The following is a 15543-nucleotide window of genomic DNA, read 5'->3' on the forward strand; positions in this document are numbered from 1 at the left end:
CCCCTGCCTTCTAAAGACTGCCTGAGCTGACTTATTATATCTCTCCCATCAGCAGAAAGACTCATATCATCACTGGGCCAAAGGTGAATTGCCTAGAGACAAAGTTGGAATGAATTTTTTGCAGTCCCATTTCACCAGACATTCAAACCACTTCATTCTGAAGAGCAGAGACCTTTAACTCTGTCACATATTTATATATGCTTATAAGGCCAGGGAAGGGTCTTTCTGCAGATCTGCTCCAGATGAATGCACCAAAATAGTATTCCAGAAGAAATCATGTCTGCCTCACAAACCTTTGTTCCCCAATGTTAATACTCTGAGAGAAGAGAAATACAGTTGCTGGCTTTTTTTTTAGTTTACTTGCATTTTGGAAGTTGGATGTATATACATTTGTCATGTGGTAATGGGCACAAAATTTCAAGTCCAAAAATAATATGGAGTTGTGGTAGGAGTGAGGGCTACATGAATGTCCATTTAATCCTGAAAATGGACTTTTAGTTGATGCCTGTTTTCCATATAAAATGTGGCTTTTTTTTTTTTTTTTTTTTAATAGTTTTTCTTATTCCCTACAGCAAAAGAGGCTAATATTCATTTAAAACCCAATAACAATTAAAACCCCCAATAACAATTAAAACCTACAATGAACAACTGCTCTAGCTTTGTTTATTGCATGCATAAATAATCATACTTCAATGAACATGTTAGTATCTATGATCTCTTCCTGGATTAAGGTTGCCTCGAGACTGCTTTGGCTACTGTAAATGTGACATGAATTACGCTCAGGAAAATGTGTCTAACATGCTGGGTTTGAAGTAAATTATTTTCTTCTAATATACCTACACAACTGTCACAAGGAATTACACTGCAGATTTAGTGATGTTAAGTGTCAATTGTAATTTGGTGACAGCCATTTTATTGGCTATGCATACTGCTCTGCTAGGACTGCTTCTCAGTATGGAGGCCACCGTATCATTAAAAACCAGTGATCCTTCACTGATGACATAATTTGACTGGCAGAGAGAGGAGCAGAGAGGGGCTTGCTTCCACCTGCACAGAATCTGCTGTATGTCAGAGATGAATTTGCCTTCAAATTAGAAACAGCACTGCAGATGAGGGGCTGTGATTTTGCTTGAGTTCTTTTAAGGCGTTTTTCTGGAATGGTTACTGAGCAGCTGATAGAAGTCTCTTTTAATATGTCAAACATATATATTATGCAGCCTGTAAACATTTCAAATATTTTTAGTCATAGCTTACAGTGAGTTATCTATAAAACAGTTTCAGCTGAATTGAGCCACATGTGTTTCTGCACACTCATCCATCCATTCTTTTGTCTATAACTTTGTCTTTGGCATAGGTTTCAAGAATAAAATTTATGTGATAAAATGGTAACCAAAGAGAAAAAAAAAAACCCTAAAACCCAACCCAACACATAAAAACAAACCCTAACAAAACACAAGCAAGGTTTCATTTCAGCCCAGTGTTTCAGCAGGTAGGATAAATCATTGGAGCTATGTAAAAATCTACAGTGAGAACAGAACTATAATCATACATTCTGAAAATTTTATAAACTGACAATTCAAGTTATGTGTTTTATGCTAATATACATTGTGGTAGGTTCTAATAAACTGTGACTCACTCATAAATAGTAGGAAAGCTGACAGCATTCACACGCGAGCACATACATAGACTCACAAACACTCCGCACTTATGCAGGAAACAGGAAATAGATTCCGATACTTGCTTAGTGAATTTAAATCAATATAGCTGCATTCCATTTTCAGTATTTAAATTAAATTTTTTTTGCTGCAAGGCACTGTAAGGAACAAAGCAAAGTACCTTAAAAGAAAGTGTATCGCTCATAATTTTAGCTCATTTCACACCTATTTGACAGCTGCTCTTAGCCAATTGGTTTCATTGAAAATGCTGAGAATATTCACCTATTAGAGTCCTGCCCTTCCATGTGGGGACCATTCCTCTTAGATACACTTTATTAGCTTCCAACATGGAAAAACAACTTTTTCCCTCCTCATGTGACTGACATTTACCACTATTTTCCTCTTCTCTTAACACAGCATTATTTATTTATTTATTAAGAAAAGAAACTTTCCAGAACAATAAATAGCATAAATTATTCAGCCAACTTCAGTCCAGCCACATAAATCATACTCAAGCAGACAAGCTACTTGTGACAAATGCCTTGTCTAACAGAAATATACCACTGAAGGTTTAATCAGAGGCTCTAAACATTTCAGACTTCCCCATTTTTATTCTTGGCCAGAAACTCTATTTCTCCATCTACAGAGGCTCTTGAGAATGTTCTTTTTTCTCCCATGAGAATATCGTGATCATTTTCGCCCACAGTAGGGAAGAGGGTGTTAATAAAAGTGCACTTTTCTGAAGAAAAATTCAAATAGGGGTTGGCAAATCTTCTAAATTCTTGAAAGCATATTTCAGGGCCAACTGTGGCTATGTTAATAGCTTTTCACATGATGGGCCGTCAAGTCCTACTTTTCTTGACTGGTCAGAGGGTTCCCACATTGACCAAAGAAAAAGTAAACAATTTGGAAGCAGAATGAATCCAGTCTAGCTGACAAAATTGGGAGACAGGGGTTCCTCTTTCGTCTTGTCATGGGCTCTTAAGGCTTCTGAGACTTCAGTTTTTTTTTATCTGAAGCTTCCTCCTTTACTGCCTTATTAATATAAATGGGATCCATAAAAATGCTTGATTATACCATGGTAGGCTAAAATATGCCCATAAAAATTCTTTTTTTGGTAAGCTTCAAATAATGGTGATTTTTTTTTTCCAGTAAGAGGAATGAAATCTTAGTTCCCCTAATACTTTAATTGCCAACTTTTTCCTTTCATAATGTTTAACCAATTCCTGGACTGTCAATGATTCAAAGCATTTATGTTACTGGGGACATGTGCTATTCAAAAATACCTTGAAACTTTATATATATATATACACACACACACACACACACAGAGTAAGTGCACGTGTGATTTTGATAACCATTTACTCTGAGGGAAAGGAGATTGTGTTATCTACTTTTAAACCATTATGAAAAATTGGGAGAAGGTGGGGATAACCTGGCAGTGGCAATGGCAGTGGCAGAGCATTCAGGGATTGTGGTCTGGGGGTACAAAGGTAGAGAACTTGTCACAAAAAAATGTGTCTACACCTATGACACCCCCACCGTTGGTGTGGGAAGGCAGTCTCAGCAGGCCAGCACCCCCATCATGTGTGAAGGCACCCTCAGGGACCCCAGAAGGAAAGGCACCACCTGGACCTCCCTGGGGGCCTGTTTCTGCAGTGGTTTCTGGATTCAGCCTTGCTTGCCTTACAAGCTCTGAGTGAATTGTGGCCCAAGCAGCTGTGGCTATGGCCCACGTGACCAAGTATTTGTTTCTGATGCACATGTGGCATTTTGCCATAAAAAGGTACAGCACATGGATCTCCAGAGGAACATGCATCAAGTTTATTTTCTGACTAGTAAATGAATAAATTTTTCTGACTCAATTGGGAATGAAAGGAAAATAACCTGCCTTTGGAGCTATCCCAAGATCTGATTCCTTTGGAGCAGTTCATGTAATTTAACAGCAACAACCCAGTCATCAGAGAACTGCAGCATAGTATATAGCCAACTATAAGCCTCGCAGATGAGCGAACTCTGGATCCGCAGGGCTAAGAAGAAGTAGGTAGCTTTGGGCAGTACTTGGTGAGAGAATTTAGCTCAGGGAAATGTCAGTAAAATTCCCAGCATCCTGTTTTAGATAGACACATTTAAATCCCCAGGTTTTTAGAAGACAATAGTAGAATGGAATCTTGGAAATACTTTGGTTGTGAATATTGTCTGCCCAGAGTTTTTGTCAATTTGGATATATTTGTCATCTATTTTATCAGGGTAAGTGTGAAAGAAATTGGGGAGAATCCATAGTAGCATAGTGAAGATGCTAAAGAAGTCAAGTGCAAGAATTGGGATCTTATCCCAATAAGATTTCAGAATTTTTTAAATAAAAGGAAAAAAGTCAGTTCAATGCAGAATTTTATGAAGTTTTCAGTGAACAACTGCTCATTCTGAACTTCATTTCTCTTAACCAAGTCATCGCTGTCCATAAGTAGGGTGAACCTATGTCCCAGTTTACCCAGGACAGTTCAGTTTATGTCTAATGAGCAGGCTTAATTATTAAGAATACCCCCTTTTATTCTCAAAAGTGTCCTGGTTTGGGAGATAAATTAGTCACCCTAACCATAAACAAAGCTCTCTTTGAAGTTAATAGATTTGTATAAATGATGAAAGCTGGAAAAATTTGATTTGTTTTTCAAATTTGTTCTTCTAAAGTCATAGATTGAGCAGGCAGGGTACGTGGAGACCAGAGCAAACCATGCCTGGGTGAGAACACGCCTAGGCCCTGTGTCTTTCTAGCAATTGCTGTCATTCTGTTTTGTATTTTTTTCTCAGAACTGCTTTGAGGATATTTTGAAATGTTTTCAGATAAACTATTTAGGACTTCAAACAAATTTCAGATTTTCTTTATAAGTTGTAATAGTTAGAAAAAAACCCCTGAAGAACTGGTTTTATGACTTGCTTACATTTTGTAGAGAGTTGGGAATGGAATCAAATTTAATTTTACTTCATTGTGAAAATTATCTTGGGTCGTATGTTAGAATAGATTCTAGTCTTCTGAGGGCAATCAACAATGAATTATAAGTAGGGTATGACCAATGGATTCATTTTTTATATGGCATGGGAGAAGTTCCGGTTGTGCCAAAGTTAAAAAAACTGCCAATGAGTTAAGAAACAACATGATTAAAAATATTTGTAAACAGGGTCACTACTAATTTTAAAATACTTGAGCAAGATTTTTCATAAAATTGGAAATTTCAGTTAATCATACTACTTATGTTAATTCCCTAGATGTTAAAAATTACACTTCATTGCTTGACAGACTTTTATGATTAAATACATGTTGGTTAATGTAAGGTTGCTGTAAATAATGATTTTTTTGTGTTTTTTTTCCCCAAAGCATGCATTAAATTAATTACTTTAAAATGCATACATGAAGTGATTCATTCAAGGTCTTTGGGAAAACAGGAAATGTGGAGTACTGGTATGTTTTTTTAGGAATATTATCTTCTAGTTTGGTTCACTTATTTTCTGTGTAACAAAACTCTAAATTGTTAATTGAGGAAACACCTGTTTTACCTGATTTTCTTAAGTGCACTGGATGGATACTGAATGCCTTGAAGCAAAAGTCTTATTAAACCAAGGATCCCATGATATGGGCTACAATGGATGGATTATTGCATCCAAGAGAATATTATACTAAAACTTCACTGCATCATGGTCCTCAGGGACTTTGCTATAGAATTACTTGTAAATGGAACTATTTTATAAAAACATCCTTCTGATGCTTCAGAATTTCACAGAATTGGATCAGAAGAGATACTTTGTTGTAGATAAGAAATTGATTGGAAGAGAAAAGAAATATTAGAAACAAATGGCCATTTCTTGATGTGAAAAAAGAAAAGGAAATGACAGGCCACATAGAGCCCATTTTATTTAACCTCTCTATAAACTGCCTGGAGAAACTTAAAAGATAGAAATGTCCAAACTCTGTGCTGTCATTTTCTTGGCCCAATCATCATGTTATACTCCTCTGGCATAGCCATAGGTGTGTGGGCAGCATGGGACCTGAGCTATCCCAATAAGAGGACTTCGAATACTGGACTAGAAACACTTTCTCTGAAAAAGTTTGAACTTCATTTATAGCTGAAGCCATCTGACTTCTCCCACGGGAAGTTAGCTTTAGAGTAGTCTATCGGACACTTTAGGGTAATGTTACTGATAAAATTGCTGTGAGGATTTAATATGGAGATGCTACACTGTGAAATTTTCAAGCTTTATGATGACTTGAAAATATGGGCTTTTGGTCAATAAAAAGTCAAGCTCATGAGAACAGGTTGAAGGAAGATTTTACAACCTAAGCAAGTAGCTCTTATGAGCAACGACTCAATACATCTTTGTTTTCTTTCTCCATTGCTGATCAGTTTCCATTCTCTGATTTGTCTCCACCCTTTCAGTTTGATACATGGATTGGTTTCCTTCTAGGTTCCATGGCCCAGCGCTTGGGAATTCCCTATCTATCTACCAAGGGGCATGAGAAAACCCCATTATCAACCTTCACATGTTACTGTGGCTGATGACTGAACAGTACCCGGCTATCTCATGTTATTAGAGCAGTTTTACCTAATCACAAAGTAGCTGGACATTCCAATCATTCCTTAGTTAAGTACAAATTTCCTTTGAGGAAAACCAGATTCAGGGGCACAAGCTGTGGGAGCTTGTATATTCCAAAAATGACCACAACAAGATTTTCCCTTCAGCATGTTTTCCAGAACTCTGCCTTTGTTAGTTAGCTTTAATGCTGCTAATAAAGACATACCCGAGACTGGGCAATTTACAAAAGAAAGAGGTCTAATGAATTTACAGTTCCACATGACTGGGGAAGCCTCACAATTATGGCGAAAGGCAAGGAGCAGCAAGTCACACCTTACGTGGACGGTGCGGTCAAAGAGAGCAAGAGCTTGTACAGGGGAACTCCTTTTTATAAAACCATCAGATCTTGTGAGACATATTCACTGTCACGAGAACAGCACGGGAAAGACTTGCCCCCATGATTCAATTACCTCACACTGGGTGCCTCCCACAACACGTGAAAATTCAAGATTACGTTTGGGTGGGGACACAGCCAAACCATGTCACTGCCACTCCCCCAGCAAAAGGCAGAGTCTAGGTCTCTTCCCCTTGAAGCTGGATGGGCTTTTGTGACTGTTTCAAAAGGAATAGAGTATGACAAAAATGATGCTATGTGATTTCCAAAGCTAAGTCAAAAAGAGGGGAGACAGCCTCTGCCTGACTTCCTCCCTGTGGATACTCTCCATGAGAACCCAGCCAGTATGCCACAAGGAGGCCCAGGCTATGTGGGGAAGAACCTGGGCTCCCCCCAGCCAACAACTGGCAGTAACTTCTCGCCCTGAGGGTGAGCCATCTGTCTTGCATGTGGATCATCCTGCCCTCCATTGGGCTGCCCCTCCTAATACTGTGTGGAGCAGAAATGAGCTTTCCCTGATGAGCCCTGTCCAAATTGCAGATTTGAGAGCAAAAATAAATGATTGTTATTGTTTAAATCATTGTTTTTCGTGGTTTGTTATGCAATTGATATTAATCCTCACCAGTGTATGAGGTCGTGCTGCCATCATGCCCACTTTCTAGAGAGGAAACAAAAGCATCCCAACAGGTGAGTAACTTGTCAAGGCCACCCCAGTGATAAATGCTAGAGACAGCTTCTAGAGTTGCCCCCACAGTGCAGCTTTTCACAGAGGGTAGAGGACTAGCGTATCAGTTACGACTCACAGTATGGTGGTAAATAGGGTGAACTCTGGAGACAAACCACTGGAATTTGAGCATATAAATAGTGCAGAGCACTGCTCTTGATCCTGAGGGAATCAGTATGGAACAAAACAAACAGATGTCCCTGCCCACGTGGAGCTTCCTTTCCAGTGTTTTGGCGACAGTAATAAAGAGCCCTTAGTATATGCTGTGGTTTGAATATTTGTCCTTTCCAAAACTCATGTTGAAATATAATTGGCATTGTAACAATATTAAGAGGTAGGACCCTTAAGAGATGATTAGGCCATGAGGACTTTACCCTTATAGATGGAATTAATGCCATTATAAAGGGCGAGTTTGGCCCCCGCTTGCTCCCTCCTTGTCCTTCCACCTTCTGTTATGTGATTATATGGTGAGAAGGGCCTTGCAAAATGTTGGTGCCCTGATCCTGGATTTCCAAGTCTCCAGAGCTGTGAGAAGTAAATCTCTGTTTTTTATAAATTGCCAAGTCCCATGTATTCGGTTATAGCAGCACAAAAAGGACTAAGACAGCATATAAGGCATTTAGCACAGCGCCTGGCTCATAAATGAGACATGAAAATTGGTTGTTGGTATAATTGTTGAACATTAAGAGAGTGTGGTTATTATTTGTGATCCTCATGTTATGAACAGTGCCACTTGTCTATTTGAGCAGTCAAATAGCTTGGATGGGTAACAACATTTGATTTGTGTGAGCAGAACGTGAATTTGAAACTGACTGAGATCATTCTAGCAAGTCATATAGTACCGGTATTTAATATTCAAATATTATATGATGGCCTCTAGGACCTTGTGGACCTATGAAAAGGGGATTATAAAAATAATTTTATAGATATTAAAAAAGAAACTTCAATAGAAAAATAAAGTAAAATCTAGACTATCTGTTGTGTAATGGTGGGCAGGGACTGTGTTGATGATTGAAGTCAACAGATAGTTCTCAGCTTCCCAGTTTGTCAAATCTTTTCCCAGAGCTGATAAGCAGCAAAATTGGCTGGTTTAAATTTCACTTCCTTTTATTGCTCCCTTGGAGATGCTAATGAATAATAGACAAGGAGAGGCAGAGAACTCAGGTAATTAGTCTGTTGTGGATGTTTAGACTTGGAAGAGACCTTTGCGACTCCTCTGATCTAGTTGCCTCATTGCAGAGTTTAGGAAACTGAGGCTTAGAAGTGCTAAGTATCCTCATGACACGTGACTGGAAGTATTGGAGCGGAAACAAACTCTTGAGGCTTTGGCTTCTGGTCCTGCACTTTATAGCTTCTCCCGATATTCACTCAAGCTTCCCCTCTCTTCTCCTCTCCTCTCCTCTCCTCTCCTCTCCTCTCCTTCCATGTTTTCAATTCTTAATCATCTGGGTCCTGTGCACAAGTAACTAAGTGAAATTAAGATTTCTTTTTTAATATTGTAGTCAGTGAACAAAGGACCAGAAAGGAGCCAGGATTTTCCTTTAGCCAGAGACTAGGAAAACCAGCCTCTGTGCACGTGCTTAGGCAACTGACTCTCCCTGGAGTGCCCAGTGCCCACTTTATTCTCACCCACCTCCTTCCCCACATAAGACTGTTCATTCTCATAGTCTGACTGTGATGCCATGAAGTCTTCTCTGACCACCTGGCTGAGCTATTGAGATGATTTCTTTCTCCTTCTATCTTGTATTACAGCCCCACATAGTTGCTTCTATTCTAAATTGTAAGCTCCTTTAGAGTAGACAGGCATTACAGCAGATGGGATAATGTAGTAGCAGCCATGACTACACCAATCTGTACGTGATATGATATGTATTGCATGTTCTTCCTAGTTTGGTAAGAAGTTTTCAACATGTCCCTCTCAGCACTTTGCAGTTAGCCAGCTGTATGGTATTGTCATATTTTCAGAGTGCTAGTAGCAAGAGTAATGAGTAATGGGGGAAAGTACTTTTTATCACACAATTACTAATATGCAGTTAGCATATTAAATGATTGAATTTATTCACTTTGTAAACACTTATATCACTTACTAAGTAAAAGAAAGCATGTTAGACTCTGTTTTAAATACAAAGTGGAATAAAATTACAGAGTCTTTTCTACTAGTGAATAATAATATGTTCAAACCTTCTTTTGTATAATGCTTTTTCAATCCCTTCCAGGAAGGAGACGGAAGTCGAAATAGGAGTTGGAGAGGTAGGTTGTTGTAGTTTTATTTCCCTTTACAGCCGCTCATTGGAAACAAATGTAGAGAAGCAGCTGTGCTTGGGCTTGTGTAACTTGTAACATATGCAGCCAGGATTAAGAGCTGAGCAAGCCAATGCTTTAGGGTTATCCTTTCTTTTTCTTGCCATTTTAGGCATCAGAACCTTGATTTCCATCGTCATTTGTGTCCACCTAGTTCAGATATCTAACTGAAACAATATTTGAAAGGGCCATAAAATTACACAATTATAAAGAGAGTTAAAACCTTAATTGAATAAAGTAGACCCTACACAAGAATGTGTGTGTGTGTGTGTGTGTGTGTGCGCGCATGTATTCTGAATATTTGAGATTAATTTTTCTCCACTAGGAACTAGTAAACTAGTAAGAGGTAGTTTAGAGAATTTTTTTTCTTTTCTTAGATGCTCTAAATTGATCTTGTTTTTTGCCCAGTTGTATTAATTAGGTCACTCCAAGAGTCAAATACACAATCATTTCAATAAAATGTGGTAACTTCTACAATTGAGATGTATATAAAGATCACAGGGAAGGAATCCTGAATTTGGCCTGTGGGAACCAGAGCAATTTCTTCACAGAGTAAACTTTCAGTGGAGCGTTGAGAATGAGAAGATGTTTTCTATATGTGCAAGTGAGAGTGGGGAATCTTAAATTGAGTGAATGGCATTGATTCAATTACTTACCCACTGAACAGTCATTTATTGACCATCTTCTACATGCCAGAAACCTCTACATGTGGTGAATGCTGTGGATACAAAAACGAAGATATAGTCCAGATATCAAGAACTTGCTTGGGGAGAAAGACACAAATAGATGATTATAAAATAAGATTGTGGCCCGGGTGCAGTGGCTCCCGCCTGTAATCCTAGCACTTTGGGAGGCCAAGGTGGGTGGATCACGAGGTCAGGAGTTCAAGACCAGCCTGACCAACATGGTGAAACCCTGTCTCTACTAAAAATACAAAAATTAGCCAAGTGTGGTGGCGCCTGCCTGTAATCCCAGCTACTCAGGAGGCTGAGGCAGAAGAATTGCTTGAACCCAGGAGGCGGAGCTTGCAATGAGCCAAGATCATGCCACTGCACTCCAACCTGGGCGACAGAGTGAGATTTCATCTTTAAAAAAGTGTGCATGGATGCTGGGTCAGTAGCTCATGCCTGTAATTCCAAAGCTTTGGGAGGCTGAGAAAGGGAGATTGCTTGAGACCAGTGTTCAAGACCAGTTTAGGTGACATAATAAGATCCCATCTCTACAGAAAAAGTTAAAAATTAGCTGGGCATGGTGGCATGTACCTGTAGTCCCAGGTACTCAGGAGGCTGATTGCTTGAGCCAGTAAGTCAAGTCTGCAGTAAGCTATGATTGCACCATTACACTCCTGCCTTGGTGACAGAGCAAGACCTTGTCTCAAAACCAAAACTCAAAAAACAAACAAACAAAAAATGTATGCTCAGAGAATCAGAGGTATAATGGAAAAATAAAAAATGGAGTGAAGGTAGGTGAAAGCCAGCTTGGTTTGGTATGAATATACCAATTTATGAGGAAATTTGAATGCACTTAAGAGATGGCGGATTCTATAGTGTCTTTGATGGGAAACTATTGAGAAATTTATGCAGTTAGATTTGCTCTCATTTAATATAACAATATCACTTTCAACAGTGTGAAGGGGACAGACACAAGATATGAGACAACTGCAGTAATTCAGGCAAGAAGTAATGTACACCATGACTGGCAGAAGCAGTGAAGATGGAGAGAATAAATAAAATCTTTTATTCACAGATTTGATATAAGGTTAAAGGAGAAAAATACTTACAGAATAAATATAAATAAATGCCAGGGTTCAGGTTTTGCAATGGATGAGAGACAGAACATGTAGACCAAATACAGTCTTGAAAGGAAGATGATGATTCAATATCCTTTGGCATTTTCAGATGAATATAATTGGAGAAATTAGAGTTAAGAGTCTGAAGATCAGAATAGTGCTATGATTAATTTAGGTTGGGGAGGTAGAAGAGAGCTGATGGTAGGTGATAACACTGCTTGATAAGTGTATGTAGGATGAGAAGAAAAGAGAGACAAGGATAGAGTTTGAAGAAGCTTCAGAACATAAAAGGAGGGTAGGAGATGATGAGCTTAAAAGGATTCTGGAGAGCAATAGCCATAGAAAGGAAGAGAAAAAAGAGAGTTTCATGTTAGAAACCGTGAGAGGACAGTGTTTCAGTGAAGGATTTAGCAACATTATTAGACTTCAGAGAGATCATGTAAGGTAAAAGCTAAAACTATTGGATATTCTTTTGTCTTTTTTTTTTCTGCATCCGCAAGTGCTCAGGCTTTATTTACAATGCCAACACTGCGGGAATGAACAGCCTCCATTTGGGCCTCTCTGGTCAAAACCACCTTTTTAAGTCAGAGGCTCAGGCCCAGGCCTTCCAGGTCATGGTACTCTGCCCTGAAGCCAGAGAAGCTGATGGACTGGCAGGCCAGGCTGGGCAGGTTCATGAGGCAGGCGGTCTGCATGGCAGTTAAGTCAGGGACAGTCACCAATAGCCAAAGCTGGGGGTGCTGCCACAAAAGTAGACATGTGGGCACGCTGGGAAGAAGAACGGGTCGGTTTTGCAGAAGGGGTAACAACCTAGGGTGTCAGGGATTGTGGACTGATGTGACGGACCCGCGGGGTCCACTCCAGGATCTCCAAGTGATCCTCCATACTGCTGTATCTGAAAATGTCACACGTTCTGTCCCGATGTCCCCAGGAATCTGACTCCATCAATGGTGGCCTGGTAGGGTTTGATGACTAGCTGGAGCATGGAGTAGGCAGTGGCCAGCGGGAACATGCAGGGGTGGAGGGGCTGCTGGGGGAGTGTGTAGTTGGTGGGATCAAACTTGCCAGGCATCACGTCCACCGGCACTGAGGCGCTCAGCTGCAGGAGGATCTCATCCAGCATCTTCGTGACCTCCACGCTGGCTGCCTGGGTTTTCTTGGTGAGGTACTTGGCCTTGTTGATAGAATCTCTGCTCTGGGTGCTGTGGCTGAGGGGGTTGCAGGCAAGGATGACCCGGGAGACGTGGGCGGCGCTGTAGTGCTCCCCTTCGTCCCCAAGCTACCCTGTCACCACGTCCACCAACAACTGGGTGCCCAGCAACCTCTCGCCCCCACCTCCACCCAGGCCAGGGCCAGACACCAGCAGCAGGAACCTATCTGTGTCAAGCAGGGGTGCGGCTTCTGGGGAGCGAGGTCAGCAAAGCAGTGGTCTTCCATCAGAAACTTCCCGTCGTCTCTCACGGAGCCAAACACGGCCAGGACTGTCCCTGTAACCAATTTTGACACGTCAATAGTGCCTTTTAGTTTGATACGCTGCAGTTCATCTTCCAAGACCAGCTCGTCATCTGGGTGGATGTATTTGCTGCGAGGAGGCTGGTGGAGCAGGTTGTGCTCCTAGCTGATCTCCTGCAGGATGGAGGGCTGCAGCTGCATGGACTTGAACAGAGTGCCCGCCAGACAGCACTTCTCCCGGGACTGCAGCTCACACAGCTTCTTCACTCCCACTCCCCTGCCCCAGTGCTGCTGGGCCCGGTTCTCCAGGAAGGGTCTCATTTGGATGAGGCGGGTGGCATAAATATGGGAGTACTGCCGGCTAAAACCGTGCTTTCCGCGAGGCGCGCCGCATCCCCAACTATTGGATATTCTAAATGGATCATTGATGGACATGATATAAGTTCCTTTCCGTAGAATTCTGTGCACTTCTGTTTATTCCTTGACCCATTGTGACTTTCTGTGTGTTATAGTGGGTCAAGGAATAAACAGATGTGCAAAATTGAGATTTTGAAAGTGAATTTCCTTTCAAGTTATAGAAACTTGTAGGCAAACAGAAGAGCATATTTAGGGTAGTGCCTATGGGGTGTTTGCATGATTAAAGAAGACTCTTAAAAGATACAGTGATGATGTTCATAGGTTTGCGTAGTGAGGGAGAAGGAACCATGGAGAAGGGAGGCTGAAGGATGAATAAAGGAGTGGGGATAATTGAGTGAACAATAGCTCAGAGAGGCAGAGGGATAGAGAATGAAGTTGCTGATTCGGTTTTGCTTGTCCCATGCTTTTCTTGTCCTGTAACACACTAAACTGGGCAGGACGCTTCTTTGTAAAACCTGAATATTAACTTGGTTTCTGTATTTATCTCCGCGGTGTTGAATTGAAAGAAACACAGTCTAGCCACCAAAAAAGTAAGTACATTTTTTTTAATTGGTGCCCCTCTAAAAATGCCCAGGGCAGGGATAGTACCGTCCTAGCTTTGAGCAAAACTTTAAAATTTCTCTTTTGGCATCTCTTTCCCTTGACAATTTTTTTTTTTCACTTATTACAGCTGCATTTACTACATTTTCCATAGTATATTATTGGACAATGAAACAGACTACTCTTCCTTTTCAACCTTTCTTTCTCTTCCCAAAGTTACACGCTTTTGAATCTGGCATAAAAATCTCTCCTGCTCCCTCTCTACTTTCCAAAAGAAGTTCACCCTATTAGTGTGAGGACTTGATGATGGATGGAAGAGAGCAGACAGGCACATGGAAATAAGAGGAATTAAAGCCAAATAACCGACCCACTAGTTGTCAAACTTGAACATTCATCAAAAACACCTGGACAGCTTGTTAAAGCCCCCGTTACTGAACTGTACCCCTAGAGTTTCTGATTCACTAGGTCTGGGGTGGGGTCTAAGAATTTGCATTTCTTTAGGTTTCCATGTGTTGCTGATGTTTTTGTGGGACACACTTTGAAAAACCACTCAACTAGCTCGCTTAATAGGCAGCAAATCAGAGCAGACTTGGGAACAATGGAATAAGATTACTAACATGAAGTATGAGGCACAGTCTTTATTACAAACAAAAGGGCAAGTCTGCTTATTAGAAGACCTGAAACAAGATCTGCTTGATGCTGAGCTCCTGACTGGCCCAGGGTCATTTACTCCTTGCAGGGCTTCACTGGGTCCACAGTTTGATAAAGAGGTACATATAGGAGTGGTAACTGGCTGAGCCAGATGTTAGGACTGGAGGGATTCAAAGATGAACAGGGAGGCAGGCTTTTACAAATTAGTTTTACAAAGGACAAGCAACTGAGGCAAGTGAGGTAAAAATTGGTATTTCAATATTTTCCCCATTCAAATGTAGTTTTGCAGCCAGACATAATTTTCTGACCCTTTAAATGAATGTTTTTTTTCCACCTACAATGTGTCTATTTACAAGCAATTACATAGTTTATGAGTCTAATGTCTATGATAGCTTTACCAATTTTGAGAAGTAATAAATTCCCAAATGCATGTCTTAATCTATGTAATTATGTATAACTTTAGTGAAATTGAAGCCATACATTTCTAGTTCAAGTTAAACAATCAAATTTCCATATTGTTGAATAGCTAAACAGATTTTATGCTTATGATATCCCTTAAGAACTTGTTAATGTACATTTTACAATGTTGTGTTCCACAGAAAACATTGACTTATGTCCAGGTAAACAGATGCCAGAGCAGGGAAGAATATTATGGGAATGAGTCTTTATTTTCATAAAATTCTCATATAATTTTAACACAGGTGAAAAAACATGTCTCATTTCCCTTAAGATTTATCTTTTCTAAGTAAGTAGTATTTAGAATTTCATGTTACTGTATCTATTGCTATGCAGTTGAGCAAGTTAGATTGTAAGGAAATAACCATATTGGAGAGAAGAGAAAAACAACAGACACATAATCACCTAAACTTTGGACAAACCTCTGAAATGGAAGCTAATCTAGCAATGAAATCACAATAAAATTATAAATTTATGGAGGAAAAGCTGGGAGGTTAATTTTACCCTTTAAAACCTCAATGAAGCACAAAATTCAGGGGAAAAACTAATAATTATGACGAAGAATTGTAAGATTTGGAACATCAACTCAGCAAATGAA

At 40.1% G+C, this 15543-nt stretch overlaps 1 pseudogene; it reads right to left on the reverse strand.

Moving 5' to 3' along the window:
* Positions 1 to 12013: 12013 nt before the first annotated feature.
* LOC108528170 (DNA polymerase delta subunit 2 pseudogene) lies at positions 12014 to 13316 on the reverse strand (annotated as a pseudogene).
* Positions 13317 to 15543: the final 2227 nt, after the last annotated feature.

This window comes from Rhinopithecus bieti, unplaced genomic scaffold (genome assembly GCF_001698545.2).
Source record: "Rhinopithecus bieti isolate Rb0 unplaced genomic scaffold, ASM169854v2 scaffold_5026, whole genome shotgun sequence".
In the NCBI taxonomy this organism is placed as follows: domain Eukaryota; kingdom Metazoa; phylum Chordata; class Mammalia; order Primates; family Cercopithecidae; genus Rhinopithecus; species Rhinopithecus bieti.